Source organism: Lissotriton vulgaris, chromosome 4_1 (assembly GCF_964263255.1).
Source record: "Lissotriton vulgaris chromosome 4_1, aLisVul1.2, whole genome shotgun sequence".
NCBI lineage: Eukaryota > Metazoa > Chordata > Amphibia > Caudata > Salamandridae > Lissotriton > Lissotriton vulgaris.
The window spans coordinates 440,754,401-440,769,518 of record NC_141691.1 but is presented as its reverse complement, the minus strand read 5'-3'; the positions used below and the strand labels follow the sequence as shown (position 1 = coordinate 440,769,518).

At 37.3% G+C, this 15,118-nt stretch overlaps 2 long non-coding RNA genes across 2 annotated transcripts; both read right to left on the bottom strand.

Moving 5' to 3' along the window:
- Positions 1-502: 502 nt before the first annotated feature.
- Positions 503-3,063, bottom strand: LOC147718841 (uncharacterized). Its single transcript, XR_015310011.1, has 3 exons — positions 2,981-3,063; positions 2,255-2,470; positions 503-680 (listed from the first exon to the last, which is right to left on the bottom strand). It is a non-coding gene; the product is annotated as an uncharacterized LOC147718841 (long non-coding RNA).
- Positions 3,064-3,105: 42 nt separating this feature from the next.
- Positions 3,106-14,718, bottom strand: LOC147718840 (uncharacterized). The gene is made up of 3 exons (XR_015310010.1): positions 14,194-14,718; positions 9,902-9,937; positions 3,106-3,418 (listed from the first exon to the last, which is right to left on the bottom strand). It is a non-coding gene; the product is annotated as an uncharacterized LOC147718840 (long non-coding RNA).
- Between the last annotated feature and the right edge of the window lie 400 nt (positions 14,719-15,118).

Sequence of the window (15,118 nt, the reverse complement as noted above, 5' to 3'; positions counted from 1 at the left end):
GTTGATGAGTGGTGCTGTGTTGGTGTTAACTTATTACCACCACAGCATAAATCAGGCCCACAACAGTAGCACTTCTGACAACAGCATCACTGAGCACCAGCAATGCAACACGCAGCAACAGCACATTATCACTCTGCCCCCCCACAGTACTATTGAGCAACCACACAGCATTACTCTTGTATAGTTATTGTCTTTTTAAAAATGTAACAGCAACAGCTATTGTTCTGTATGTAGTATTGGCACATTGAACATTGTTTGAAAAAAATGTACCCACCCAGAACGAAAATGACCATGCTACAGGATATGTTCAAAATATTATCTTTATTTTCAGTAAACACAAATCAATAATTATTTATTTTACATTGTCAAAAAATTGTAATTGTGAGGATTTTAACTTAATCACTTAAATCTTCCTCCGACTTTTCTTTAACAATTTTAGTAATTTTGCCATTGCAAAATATAACCTCACATGTTTGAGGCAAATAATGAAGTCGTGCTTCACCAATGTCATCCACCTCTTCGTCCAACATAAACCATTGTATAAGTGTTTGATTTTGTACATCCATCGATTGAAAAATATCTGTGTTGGTTATTTTTGTTGTTAAGGTGCTCCAATCTCCGTTTGTGCTTTCCACGCCATATATTTCGACGTCAATATTATCTTGTGGTGGTGTTGTTACCTGTTGTAGTAAATAAAAACATAGTTATTTTTTTTTCCCCAAAAAGGTTACAGTGTGTCTCAGAGAGAGTGTTGTACAGAGGCAGTTGTACAGAGGCAGTTGTACAGAGGCAGTTGTAGAGAGAGGCAGTTGTAGAGGGAGGCAGTTGTAGAGAGAGGCAGTTGTAGAGAGAGGCAGTTGGAGAGAGAGGCTGCTGTAGAGAGGCAGTTGTAGAGAGAGGCAGATGTAGAGAGAGGCTGCTGTAGAGAGAGGCTGCTGTAGAGAGAGGCTGCTGTAGAGAGAGGCTGCTGTAGAAAGAGGCTGCTGTAGAGAGAGGCTGCTGTACAGAGAGGCTGCTGTACAGAGAGGCTGCTGTACAGGGAGTCTGCTGTACAGAGAGGATGCTGTAGAGAGAGGCAGTTGTAGAGAGAGGCAGTTGTAGAGAGAGGCAGTTGTAGAGAGAGGCAGTTGTAGAGAGAGGCAGTTGTAGAGCGAGGCAGTTGTATAGCGAGGCAGTTGTAGAGCGAGGCAGTTGTAGAGCGAGGCAGTTGTAGAGAGAGCGTGTTGTAGAGAGAGCGTGTTGTAGAGAGAGCGTGTTGTAGAGAGAGCGTGTTGTAGAGAGAGCGTGTTGTAGAGAGAGCGTGTTGTAGAGAGAGCGTGTTGTAGAGAGAGCGTGTTGTAGAGAGAGGGTGTTGATGAGAGAGGGTGTTGTAGAGAGAGGGTGTTGTAGAGAGAGAGTGTTGATGAGAGAGGGTGTTGTAGAGAGAGGGTGTTGTAGAGAGAGCGTGTTGTAGAGAGAGGGTGTTGTAGAAAGAGGGTGTTGTAGAGAGAGGGTGTTGTAGAGAGAGGGTGTTGTAGAAAGAGAGTGTTGATGAGAGAGGGTGTTGATGAGAGAGGGTGTTGATGAGAGAGGGTGTTGTAGAGAGAGGGTGTTGTAGAGAGAGCGTGTTGTAGAGAGAGGGTGTTGTAGAGAGAGGGTGTTGTAGAGAGAAATTGTTGTAGAGAGAGCGTGTTGTATAGAGAGCGTGTTGTATAGAGAGCGTGTTGATGAAAGAGCATGTTGATGAGAGAGCGTGTTGTAGAGAGAGCGTGTTGTAGAGAGAGCGTGTTGTAGAGAGAGCGTGTTGTAGAGAGGGTGTTGTAGAGAGAGAGTGTTGATGAGAGAGCGTGTTGTAGAGAGAGCGTGTTGTAGAGAGAGCGTGTTGTAGAGAGAGGGTGTTGTAGAGAGAGGGTGTTGTAGAGAGAGGGTGTTGTAGAGAGAGGGTGTTGTAGAGAGAGGGTGTTGTAGAGAGAGGGTGTTGTAGAGAGAGCGTGTTGTAGAGAGAGCGTGTTGATGAGAGAGGGTGTTGATGAGAGAGGGTGTTGTAGAGAGAGCGTGTTGTAGAGAGAGCGTGTTGTAGAGAGAGGGTGTTGTAGAGAGAGGGTGTTGTAGAGAGAGGGTGTTGTAGAGAGAGGGTGTTGTAGAGATAGGCTCTTTTTAGAGAGAGGCTGTTTTAGAGAGAGAGTGGAGAGAGTGTTGTAGAGAGAGCGTGAGTGTGTGTCTGTGTGTTGAAGTGATAGAGTAAGGGGTGCGTGAGAGAGCGTGTGTTCCTTACTTTTAATTTGCTGTGCCTTGTCGTGTTCAATATTTTCTGTCCATTAAATTCATGTACTGTGACATGAGTTAACATGACATATTCTCCAATGTTTATTGAGAAATCAGTAGCCTCTCTCCATAATGTGACTTTTATGTCATCAGTGGCATCTTTTAATGTAATTGATTTTATTGCCGTATGTTGTCCATTAATGAGTACAAGTTTACTTTCCTCTTCCTAAAAAGAAATAATAGTGTTAAAAATGTAAAAGCACAGAAGTAATACGTAATAATTTTCCAAGCATTGAAGACATAATTATTAAGGGCTATTGCTCTTTTCCAATGTACGGTGTTGTTCCCAAGTATGTTAAAAAATCTTTAACTCTGATGTCTCAGTTTGGCGCTCTTCTTAAAACACCTATCAACTTTACTTTTAGAAATGCAGTGTATCTTTAGCTCACCTATTTACACATTGTTAATTCTTCTTATTTGGCTGCTGTACAGATCATTTATGATCGATAGAACCCCTCAGAAACATACCACCATATGTAATGTGTTACAGAGACCACACACAGAACTGCAGCCACTCTAAATGAAAGAACATGTAAGCATCAAATAGTACACATACACACAAAGACACACACACTGATAAAGGGAAAATAAATATTGTCAATGGCATAGACAACACGACACACACAAACGGACAACTCAAGCAGCGAGACCAACAGTAGAAATCACCACAACTTACTTCTGAAATGGTCCCACACACTGTCATAAGACTTCTCAAAGATGCCCGCTTTATTTCTTTTATTGGCGAAGCAGATGGTGCAGGAGGCTGAAAAATGTTTTCCGCTTCTTGAATTAGTTCTTGAGTTATAGTCATTGCTGGAAATTTTGTTACTTTTGTTTGCTTAGTAATCAGAATTGTGTTGTTTTTAATTATAAAATTGCGTATAAGTAGTCCACAAGTTTTTTGTGTCTGCTGATATAAACTTTCCTGGTAGCACGTAGCTTTGATTGTTCCAGTTTTGTCTGCCAGAGCCAAATGAAAAAGTACTTTATTTTCTTGTTTTGCGTTTTTGTAATTAGTTTTGCTTGAGCACTTGATCACATTAACTCTTATGGGTTTTTCATATGGCTTGTTGTCATTTGTGGTAATGTTAGCGATTTCTTCAATAGTCAACATCTGAAATAGAAATATAGGTTACAACAAATGTTAAATACAAATCCATAGTGCTTTATGATCACTGTAATAGCATTCTAATATACCATAACTTTGAAGTATGTAATTGGTATATATATGATCTAAGATAGATTGGTAGTCTGTTGTGTAAGTATCTATAAGTTGTGTACATTGCAACTTACTCTCACAGAACCCAATGAGTTTGTTAGTTTGTGAATTGCTTTGAGAGACATCCACATTGAAATCTCCCATAATGATGAATTTGTGTGCTGGATAAAAATTAGTGATACTGGTAATAATTTCTAAAAGATCTGTAATAAGTTTCTGTGGTGGTTTGTAGACTATAATAATAAGGTAATCTGTGTCCTGAATCTGTAATGTAAAATGTAAAATGTCTATCCCTTGGTGTGTTTCATAAATAGGTAATATCCTAAGCTCTTTCTTGTAGTAGAGTATCATCCCATGGTTAGTGTTGTATGTATGAAATTTATCAAATATCATGTGATCATATTGTTCTACATTAAAATCATTTGCAGTTGAGTTCCTTGTTGTGTTGATCTCAGTTAAGCAAATAATGTCTGCTTGCATTATGTTACTATCAGCTATCATTGATGTGAAATGCTTCTGAAGTGATCGTATATTGTGTGTTATAATATTGAAATGTGTTTTGTATGTATCTAATTGTGGTATTGTGATTTCAAGTTGCATTTCGGTCCTTAATCTTTCCATTTCCTCATTAACTTTTGGGTGTACTATAATTTTAGTATCATCAAAATTCTTCACGTATATGTTCTGTATACATTTAGCTCTGCTTATAGCAACATAATGTAAATGATGAATTTTGCTGTTATTAAAGTGTATATAAAGTGGCTCAATAGTGTCCCCTTGTGTGCGATGTATAGTACGTGCTGATGCTTGTCGTAAAGGAAATTGTTTGCGTATAACAGTAATAAATTTCTTAGTGTATTGAAAATGTCTAGCTATAGCATGTATTGGTGTCCATGACTTTTCTATTTGTGAATGATATAAATGCTTATATTCTTGCCTTGCTTTTTGCCCAACACTAATATTGTCAAATGATACCCAGACTAGAAATGGAGTATTGTTAATAATGTCAACAAATTGGACTATACCAGTTGCGCCATTTGTTAAACCATCATTTACATCCACATTGCAAGTTAAATCATAACGGAGCTGTAAAGCAATGTGTAATGTATGTGCAAGTCCCATAGTTTTTGTTGGATCCTTAGGCAATTGCTTTATTATAGTTTTTTTGACATTTTCTGAAACATCTGAACTCACAGTATCGTTAGCTACTGTTATATACACTGGATAATCCTTGCTATGTTTATCCAAAACAATTCTGTTAATTTCATTAACTTCAACATTTGTAGACATAATGTATGGTATTGTTTCTAAGAGACTCTCATCAGGTGGCATTTCTCTTTGCTTAATTATTAGAATATCTTCTTTAGTATGCTTCCCTTCTCTTAATCTGTTTAGTAGTTCTGCAAATTGTAGATCTTCTTTTTGACGCATAATCTTCGTTAATTCAAAGAGTTTAAAATGTTCTTTCCATAAATTAATACTTAAAGGGCCATACAAATTATTAGAATCCTGAAAAATGTATCTGTCACAAACAGGTTTCAATTGGTAGAAGTCACCAATAGCTATAATAGAAACTCCTCCAAATGGTTCATTTGACGACTTTATTTCTTGTAGTCTGTTATGTATAAAATTAAACATTTTTTGACCCACCATCGAAATTTCATCTATAATCAGAACTTTAACATGCATCATTTGCATTTGAAGTGAAGTTCTATTTTCATGACTTAGTGGTTTATAATTAAAACTTTGTGAGACAGGAATTTTGAAAGTACTATGCAATGTTTGGCCTTGAATATTATGTGCTGCTTTGCCTGTTGGAGCAGTAAGTAAGACATGTATATTATCTGGATTTTCCCCTGCCTTTGTATTATAGTAGCGTAGTAATGTTTGATGTAGTGCAGTTATTAGAAAGCTTTTACCAACACCAGCCCCTCCAGTGCAGAAAGTATAGCATGGAGTACTTTTCGTTTTTAACAAATTCAAGTGATGGTAAACAAAATTGAGTTGTTGAGCAGTTAAGTTGTGCATTATCTGTTTGTATTTATCATCAGGTAGAATGGAGTTAGTTAAGCTTGTTTCTTCAGTTATTGTTCTAATTCCTAAATCTAATGACAAATCATATAGATGTTGATTTTCTTTATTATTCCCTTCATCACCTACATTTTCTGTTGGTATTAATTGTGGTGATAGAGGAGGGGATATAATATTTTCATTCGACTCTTCATTCGTAATATTTCTAACTTCACCGTGATTATGGTTATATATTTTAACTTGTGAATCAACTACCTTTTTTACTAGTAGATACCTTTCAAAGTAAGTATCCTTGTTAGCTATAATTTTATGTTCTTCTCTCCATGGATAGTGCAACATTAATAGTTCTCTATAATATTCTTCTGGCTCTTTGTCTTTGTTAAATCTGCAAAAGCGTATAATTTTTCGCCGTTTGCGCTTACTTAAAGCATACTTGCTATTTATATTCTGCATACCTACATCCTCCTCTGTACATTCTATTTCAATTTCTTCCTCATCTGAGCTGTAAAAGTTTCTTTCAGCAAGTAAATCTTCGGAGTCATTTATTTCTCTGGTATATTTTTTTTTGCTGGAGTAATTAAAATTTGAGGCATAATCAGCTAAAGTACACATTTCTAATGTTTTGGGTCTCTTGCAGTACTTAGCAATAATATTTTCACATTGAATGTCAGTCGAATTTTCTGGCAATGAATTAATAGTTTCCATATCGCGCATTAAATAAGTTCTTTTTTCTGGTGGGCTAGTATTAATAAATACAAATGCCCGTGAACTTTTCCGTAATGGTATCTGAAGAATGAGATATGCTGCTTCTTGAGCACTAATTTCTGTGCAATTGAGGAATTTGTTCCCTATGTGTTTAAGTTGTTCTTTGACATTACTATTGTTTTTCACTTCTTTAGCAGCTTGTGCAATAAGTTTGCTAATTCCTCTTTGCGATTTGCTAATATATGAAATAATATAGACTGCACAAGCATAAGCATCTAGTACAAACTGCAAGTCTATGTTTGCTCGCCAAGCTTTTAAAATCGTACTATTGTAGTTATTAATGAAGCATTCATCTGGTGTTCTTTTTAAAAAAATTGTTGGCTTTTCTTTACTAGTTTGTATCGAAGTGATATATTCTTTATTATCCATCTTAATAACACCTAAGAAATCATCAAAAGAAAGTGTGCTAAAAGTAGCATTATTCATAGCTTCATGGATACGTTTTAGATTATCTTTCCATTGCCTATCTGTGCCTTCAAGTGTCAATGGCTCTAATATGAGAGTTTTTGACATAGGATATTTTGGGTATTGATATTTACATGTTCTTTTTTCTTTGTGGCGGCAATTTTTAGTGTGCCCATGCCTTTGTAAATTTATTAAAGGCTGTAAAACAGTGTCATGTGACTTATTACATTGAATATATTGCTCAATAAACTCATTGACATCTTCTAATGGCGACACACCATAGAGGGGTGCATTTTTTACCCATAGTAATGCATGTATATGTGGAGAACCTCTCTGTTGGAATTCTACTCTGTAAAAGTAGTCAACTATTTCCCCAATTGGATTTGTCCCGTTCATCAAAACACAATTAAACAATTTCCTCACTTGATAGTCAAACTGTCTAGCACATGTAATAGGATCTTCTTGTATTAATCGACATTTAGTTTCCCAAGACATGTTATTGAATTCCTCTTCTGTGCATTCATTTAAGTTTTTAACTCTCAATAATATATTAATTAAATGGTGCCATTTTGTTTCAGCAGCAGATAAAGTCAAGAAAAAAGTTGGTATTCCAAGTTGTCTTATCATAGCAAAAAGATCTCTTTTACAACTTTCCCAATAAGGAGGTGAACTGCGTATAGTTTTCAAAACTTTATAACCTTCATTAAACTGGAACAAATTTTCAATATTATATTTTATATCTTTAGCAGTAATATTCTTACCATCTGTATATTTTTTCCGTATGGAAATATTAATTTTCCCTTGAATTTGCTTAATATGTAATTTTTTAAGTTTAAAGAAAACATTAGTCATACTTTTAGCTACTCTTCTATCATGACTTCTTAATTCCCATTGGCAAATAGTACTATAATGTACCGGTATATGTCTTTCCTTATTGTTTGGCCTTCGTTCTCCACAATAAATTGTAGGGAAAGCCAAAAATTCTGAATCTTTATCCTCATATAAACCTCTTGGTGTATTATATTCAGCTGGAGCTAAACTTAAAACATTTACCCTATTTGAGGTAATTGTTTCATTTGTTAACATAGTATCTAAATTTCCAGCTTCCATGTTCTCAGATGTATCTGAAGAATAGCTTGTGTCGGAATTATCATTTACATTGTTGATTTCTGGAGGTATATACTGCCATTCGGGGTTAATTGTCACACCATATTAATTAAACATGACACTATTGGTTGCTAGCCATGTAGCTGCCTTTTTAACTGTGTTTGGGCGAATATTTTCATAATGCGTGTGCGATCTATACATTAGTTTCCTTTTTAATTTTACTGGGATGGTCATGGCATCATTCATTTGCCTTGGTAAAATTGTAACTGTTGTCATTACATCTGCAGGTACATTAACAACAGCACCTGATAATGATTTTTGAAATCCGCGTGGTAAACTACGAATTTGTAAAAAAGGTATCCTAGGAGAAACTAATCTTTCTTCTAAATCGTATAATTCTAATTCAATTGGTACATTTGGAAATGACATGCCATTTAGGACTGAACATGGTGGTATTTTATCTTTTCTGATGTAAGCATAGCAAGTCATACAAATTAAATTTGTTTTCTTGCTACTAATGTTACACCTTTTAAACATTTCTGTTTCACAAACAGTGCGAGTATTTTTAATTGTTTGTTTATGCCACAACTGGTTGCAAATCGTACAAACATACTCTGGTCCATGCAATATTTCACGATGGAATTTATTAATAATTAAATGGATTTGTTTATTACCTTTGCGTTTTTCTCCCACCGTTAACATTACATTTGTTGGTTTTTTTTCAACACCTTTATTTCCAAGATTGTCAATGGGTCCTTGTGCATCACTTCTATTTTTCCTTTTTTTCAGACTATGTTCTGAAAGGCTAAAGTAATCAAAGTTGATTTGACAGTGTTTATTTGTCTCCAGAATAGAAGTACTTGTTTGTAGCAAATGAGTTTCCTTACTAGTATTGCTATTATTCACCTTACTTTGAGTTGCTAAAGCGTCCATAGAAAGTAAACTCGCTTTATTTGCTTTTCTTTTTCGTCCCAGAGGTAAACTTACAGTTGGTCTGTTTGGTTGAAGTACTTTATTCCCAACATTGTCAATGGTTCCTAGTGCAACAGTAGTATTTTCACTATTTTTTGCACTATGTTCAGAAAGTGTCAAGTTTGCTCTTTTTATTAGAGACTGTTTGTTTGTCCCCATAATAGAAATACTTGTTCCTGCCAAATGATTTTTCTTACTCGTATTTCTAATACTGCAATTACTTACAGTACCTAAAGGCTCCGAAGAAAGCAAACTCCCTTCAAAAATCGAATTGTCAATCACTTGAGTAGTATGTCCAAAGATTTTAGTAACTGGAGTTAAAAGACTATTTTTCTTGTGCACTCGAAGTGCTCTTTGGAATGTTTGCTTCAAAATTTCTTTTACATCTATTGGTGTTAATTCAAATGGTATGCAATCCTGCGGAGAATTTCTAAATTTTTTGGCTAGATTAATTACATATTCCATAAGTGCTTCAAAAGTTGGAAATTCTAGAGTTACACAGGTTCCATTTGAATGTGGCATGCCTTCATTGTCCCTGCTATGTGAATCAAATACATTATATGTTTGCCTACTTTTAAAAATAGAAATGACATATACACTCATACAAAGTAGTACCCCACAGTACTTAGAAATCCCTAAATGCAATGCACTGTTAAGATCTAGATAGTTTTCATCAAAACGTTTAAGGACATTACCATAGAAAGGGTTGCGTAGAGTAAGTGAATAAAACCTATTATTGTGCTCTATATATTTTGGCAATTCATCAGGATGCATAAGTGTTTCATTGTTAAAAGAATGCATTTGTAGATACAAAGCATCTCCAAGGTCCATGATATAATGTAGATCGTTGGAGTTCCATGTATTAACTGGTTTGCATACATTGTGCAAAATAGCAAAAGTACTATTTGGTAAGCATTGCTTCCCTTTAGATGTACTATTAAATCTTGTATTGCCTTGATGGTAACTGGCTTTTAAACATCTATGCATGTTTTTTTTTACTCCCTTTACTTTATTCCTCTAAAGTCTATTCACAGAAGTAAGTCAAATTACTTATGTAATAACTATTTATAGTTGTTTCCAACCAAGAATATTATTTACCTTGATTTGTGGGTGATTGTACCTCAATGGATGAATCTGAAATAAGAGTAATATGAATTGTCAGAATATTATTTACATGAAATGACACGTCAAATCCTAAACAAAAACAGGAAATGCAATAGTAGTTTGTAAAGTTTGTATACTTTTGTGTGAGAGTGTGACAGAGGGCATGATAATAGATTGTGTGTGTGTGCCTTCTTTTAGTTTTATGAGCAACTTTGTAGTGTGAAAGTGTGTGATGTGTAGAGTGTATGCTTGTTGCCCTGCATACTGAGTACAGTTTGTGAAGTAGAGAAAAAATGAATGTAGTGAGATAAACATTTCTATGTTTTGTATGAAATGAGTGTTGATAGAAAATACTGAGAAGTAGGGTGAAAAATAATGGAAGCATGAAAGTTAGTGAGCCAGTTAAAGTAATTGGTATTTTTTTTGGTAATGTATTATTATGAACACATCATTCTGACAAAGGAAAGTTGTGAGGGAGTATAGTAAGCGGCAAAGTGTGTGCGCTTTGGCATGCGCGAGAAATGATTAATGTGAAAGTGAAATTGATAACTCAGTTTCCCTATAAAATAGTCACTATGAGCATCCTCCACCCCCCAAAAGTAAAGAGTGACGGTATTTTACGTTGTTAGTCCGAATACCTGAGTCTCATAATGCCAGGTAAAAGTGGGAGTCAACTGTTGTAAGAAAGTAGATGAAAGCATCTGCTATTCTAAATAACAATTAGCATGAGGCTTGTTATAGTTGTAAAATAGCAGGAAAAAAACAGTAATGTTAATGTAATAAACGTTCCTGATAAGTAGCAAAGTGTTGTAAGCTTTGTGTGCCAAAGGATGGAGCAGTGGAGTAGCAAGGAAATGTTGTGCAGGGAGGGGACAATATGTATAATTAGTGTGAGCTACATATGCAGAGGTAGGAGTTGACTTTGATAGAGATTCTGTGCATTTATGGGACCTGTGCTGTGTTTGAGTAACATATGGTTCGAATTAGTGTCCCCTGTTTGTTACCATAAGGAGGGCTCATCAGAATTGGAAGGGTAGGCTGTGCAGGCATGGCCTTCTTATTTGTACAAAGCATTGGCACTTTAGTATTGAATTAGCAGGTCAAATAGTTCAAGAGATGTGGCAAATGGGTGTGAGATGTCCATACCCGAACAAAATGCGTGAGCAGCAGAGTTGGCTCACGAGTGTGCATGCATTTGACTGTGTGTTGATATGTAGTGTAAATTTGTAGTGATGTGTGGCCAATTTGTGTATGTATTGTTTTTGTTAGTAATTGTTATGCAACTGTGCTTTATAGATGTGGCAAAGTAGTTCGATGTGTGTGTGCCTTAGGAGGACCCAGCGGAATAGGCTCTAGATGTAGTTAAAAAAAAATTTGGAAGGAAGGGTGTGCTGTATAATAATAGGTATAGCTGTAGGAATTATAGTCTAAAAAGCCGTGTGTTCAAACAATTTTTTTTTAGCTCTAAAAATTCTTAATGTAAATGTTGTGAATTGGTGCAAACTGTATTTTTAATTTAAAAAATGGATGGAATAGCGTAGTATGAAAAATGTGCTGGGCATGTAATGTACAAATGTGCTTTAAATCCCAGTTTCCCATGTTTGTTGTGTAAATTAGCACGACCCAACGTTAGAATGTCCAAATACCAATTGACATGCATGTAATAGATTGCCTAAAAAAATGTGTATTTTCCCAAGAGAGTCTGTGGGCTGGTTGTGCGTGTTGACGTGCGTAAGTAAAAGTCGAAGGTGTGTTTGAAGAACGTGGCGATGAATGAGAGCAAAGCTATGGTGTGCGTGTTTCCGTGTAAGAGAGACTGTGAGTGTGGGGGTGTGTTTGGGATAGAGAATTTGTGTGTTGCTTGTGTTTTAGTGTTTATTTACGCTAGTGAAACACATAAAAATTTTGATAAGTGAATGAGACAGAATGTAAGGCAGGATGGGTGTGTATGCTTGCAAGATGCACGTCTAAATGTTGTGAACGTGTGCGTGTTTGCGTGCGTGTATGGAAAAGAGAGAGTCTGTAAGCTGTTTGTGCATGTTACCGGGCATGCGTGTAATAAGATAAGGAAGAGGCACTCACGTGTGCGTGTTGGCGTGCGTGTTTTTTTTTGTGGGTGGGGGGGGATGTTTGGAGAGCGAATTTGTGTGTTTGTTGTGTTTTTGGGCGTATTTACGCAAGTGAAACGCAGAAACATGTGGATGAGTGAATGAGACAAAAGGTAAGGCAGGGTGGTTGGGTATGCTTGCAAGATGGACGTGTAAAAGTCGTGAAAGTGTGCGTGTTTCCGTGGATGAATGGAAAAGAGCTAGAGTCTGAGGGCTGTGTGTTACTGTCGTGCGTGTGGACGTGCCTGATTGGGATAGGATAAGCAAGAGCCACGACCAGAAAGATAATTTTGGTGGACTGTTTGTGCATGTTGCCTTGCGTGCTGAATGGAACAGAGAGATGATTATGTGTGCCTTGCGTGCTGAATGGAACAGAGAGATGATTATGTGTAATAGTTCCAGCAATTGAAAGACAGGGTTGTATGTTTAAAAGTGGGAAAAAATTGTACGTCAGAATATGAAAGGCAGAAAAGTGGAGATGAATGAATGAGACACAAGGCAGGGGGCGTTTGCTTGGAATAAGAACGTGTAAATGTGTTCAAAGTGTGCGTGTTCCTGTGCCTGAATGCAAAAGAGAAAGACTGTGGTCTGTTTGTGCGTGTTGGCGGTCGTTATTGGGATAGGATAAGAAAGAGCCACGAACAGAGATGTTTTTTCGTGTATGTGTCCCAGCTGGTGAAAAAGTAGAAATTTCTTTGATTGTATGCATTCCTGATGGCGGTGTGACTGCACCTTCTGCACGAACGGAAATCGTGCCTCTGAAAGAGTGTGTGCAATGGAGAGGGGAGAGGCATGGTGAGCTGTGCTTGGTGTTTACTGAGAAGGACCCTGTAGGGCGTTGTAGATGACAGGGCAAGTCACCACAATAAATATATAGAAAAGAAATGAGCGTCCCCCATTATTTCCTGTTAAAAGGAAGACAAACATGTGTCTAAAACGTGCTGGAGGGAGAGGTGGGGGTAGGAAGCGACAGTAGCAGGGGGAGTTTGCTTAAAAATAGAAAGTCTGTGGTCTGTTTGTGCGTGTTGGCGGTCGTGATTGGGATAGGATAAGAAAGAGACACGATCAGAGATGTTTTTTTCGTGTATGTGTCCCAGCTATCTATTTGATTGTATGCATTCATGATGCGGGTGTGAGTGCACCTGCTGCACGAACGGAAATCGTGCCTCTGAAAGAGTGTGTGCAAGGGAGAGGGGAGAGGCATGGTGAGCTGTTCTTGGTGTTTACTGAGAGTGTTTGTTCTTTGACTGCGTAATTGCGCGAGTAAAAGGCTGAAAGGTGCAAATGAATGAATGAATGAGACAGAAGTGAAGACGGGGCGATAAGGTAAGGCAGGGTGGGTATGCTTGCAAGATGTACGTCTAAATGTAGTGAAGGTGTGCGTTTTTCCGTGGATGAATGGAAATGAGATGTAGTCTAAGGGCTGTTAGTGCATGTCGTGCGTGTGGACGTGATTGATTGCCATAGAATAAGCAAGAGACACGAACATGGTGCAAATGATGTCAAAATGGCATTTAATATGAACGATTAATTGTAATGAAGTCCGCAAACGTTTTGCTGTGGCCCCCTCCCCACCTTACAGAGGTGAAGATAAAAATGAAAATCAAAGTTGTGGTGCATGGATGTGAACGATTCTAGAGTGTTTGTTCTTTTACTGCGTATTTGCGCGAGTAAAAGCCTTAAAGGTGCAAATGAATGAATGAGACAGAAGTGAAGACAGGGGGCGATAAGGTAAGGTAGGGTGGGTATGCTTGCAAGATGCACGTGTAAATGTTGTCAACGTGTAAGTTTTTCCGTGGATGACTGGAAAAGAGATGTAGTGTAAGGGCTGTTATTGCCTGTCGTGCGTGTGGACGTGATTGATTGGCATAGGATAATCAAGAGACACAAACATGGTCCAAATGAATTGAAAATGGCAGTTAATATGAGCCATGAATGTAACTGCTAAACACATTTGTAAGATATTGCGAAGTGGTGTGAGATACGTGTCCTAAATGAGTGAGCAGCGGAGTAGTCCAAAAAGTGTGTGCAATCGTGTGACGCTTATGTGGTATGTCATGTTGATCATAGAGACAGCTAGAGGGAGTGTATAGTGGCCTTTAAAAATACCCTTATTTCACTAAGCGTTTCCGTAAGACAGATAATTCTATGACAACAGTAACATGCAGATGTACTCACCTAAATTATTGTTTGTTGAAGATCACAAGTGGTACAGAATGATTAGCAAACAGTCTGTGTTGTATCTGTAAAAGAAAAATTATAATTTAGTCACATGTATTACGTCCGTCTTTAATGCTCATTAGAGTACGATTGATAGTTTTTGGGTGAGGTCAATGAAACAAATGTGTTGGTTAATATTTTTGTGGATCTGGCAATGTAGTTATAGGAACCATAAGAAGGAGGGTAAGATCGAATAAGAAAGTATTCATGAGCTGAAGTGAGCAAAGTAAAGGCGAAAATGAATGGTAAGAGTGTGCTGTTAAAGGGACCGAAAAGAGTGAACGCTGAAAAAATATCTGTTTAGAAAGTGGAGAGATACAGGGGAGAATGTGTAGAGGTAGAAAGCTTGAAGATGAGAGGAGAAAGAGATAAGGAAATGTAGAGACGACCAAGTAATTTAAACTTGTAAGGAAAAGTCAAGTGTAGTACGAAAAAAAGTACAAATGCACTTACATTCCAAAGTAGTCGCGTAGTGTCTTTGAATCTGTAGTCTTCGTTGCAAATACAGCGTCGTTCCGTGGGTCACTGTTGTGTTTCTGGAGACGAAAAAGGCTATGGCTCACAATGAGCCTTTCGTGATCTTAAATAGGCCGAAGTGGAGAAGTTTCCTGGTAAGGTGTTTGGAAGTGGACAAAGGATGAAAGGTACATCCCCTTCCCTTGGCCCCGGGAGATGTCTCCAGAGATAATGTGTGTAACTCCCAAGTGTGAAAATGTGAATGTGTATGTAGATGTAGGTTCGATTGTGGCGCCACTAGCGACTTTCGTGTCTCCTTGAGGCACCACTTGTTAATGTACGTGTCTTCCCGCACGCAGCAAGGAAGAAGCATTCAGAAAAAAAGTAACGTAAATCCGAGGAAAGCTTATATTTATCCATATATTTT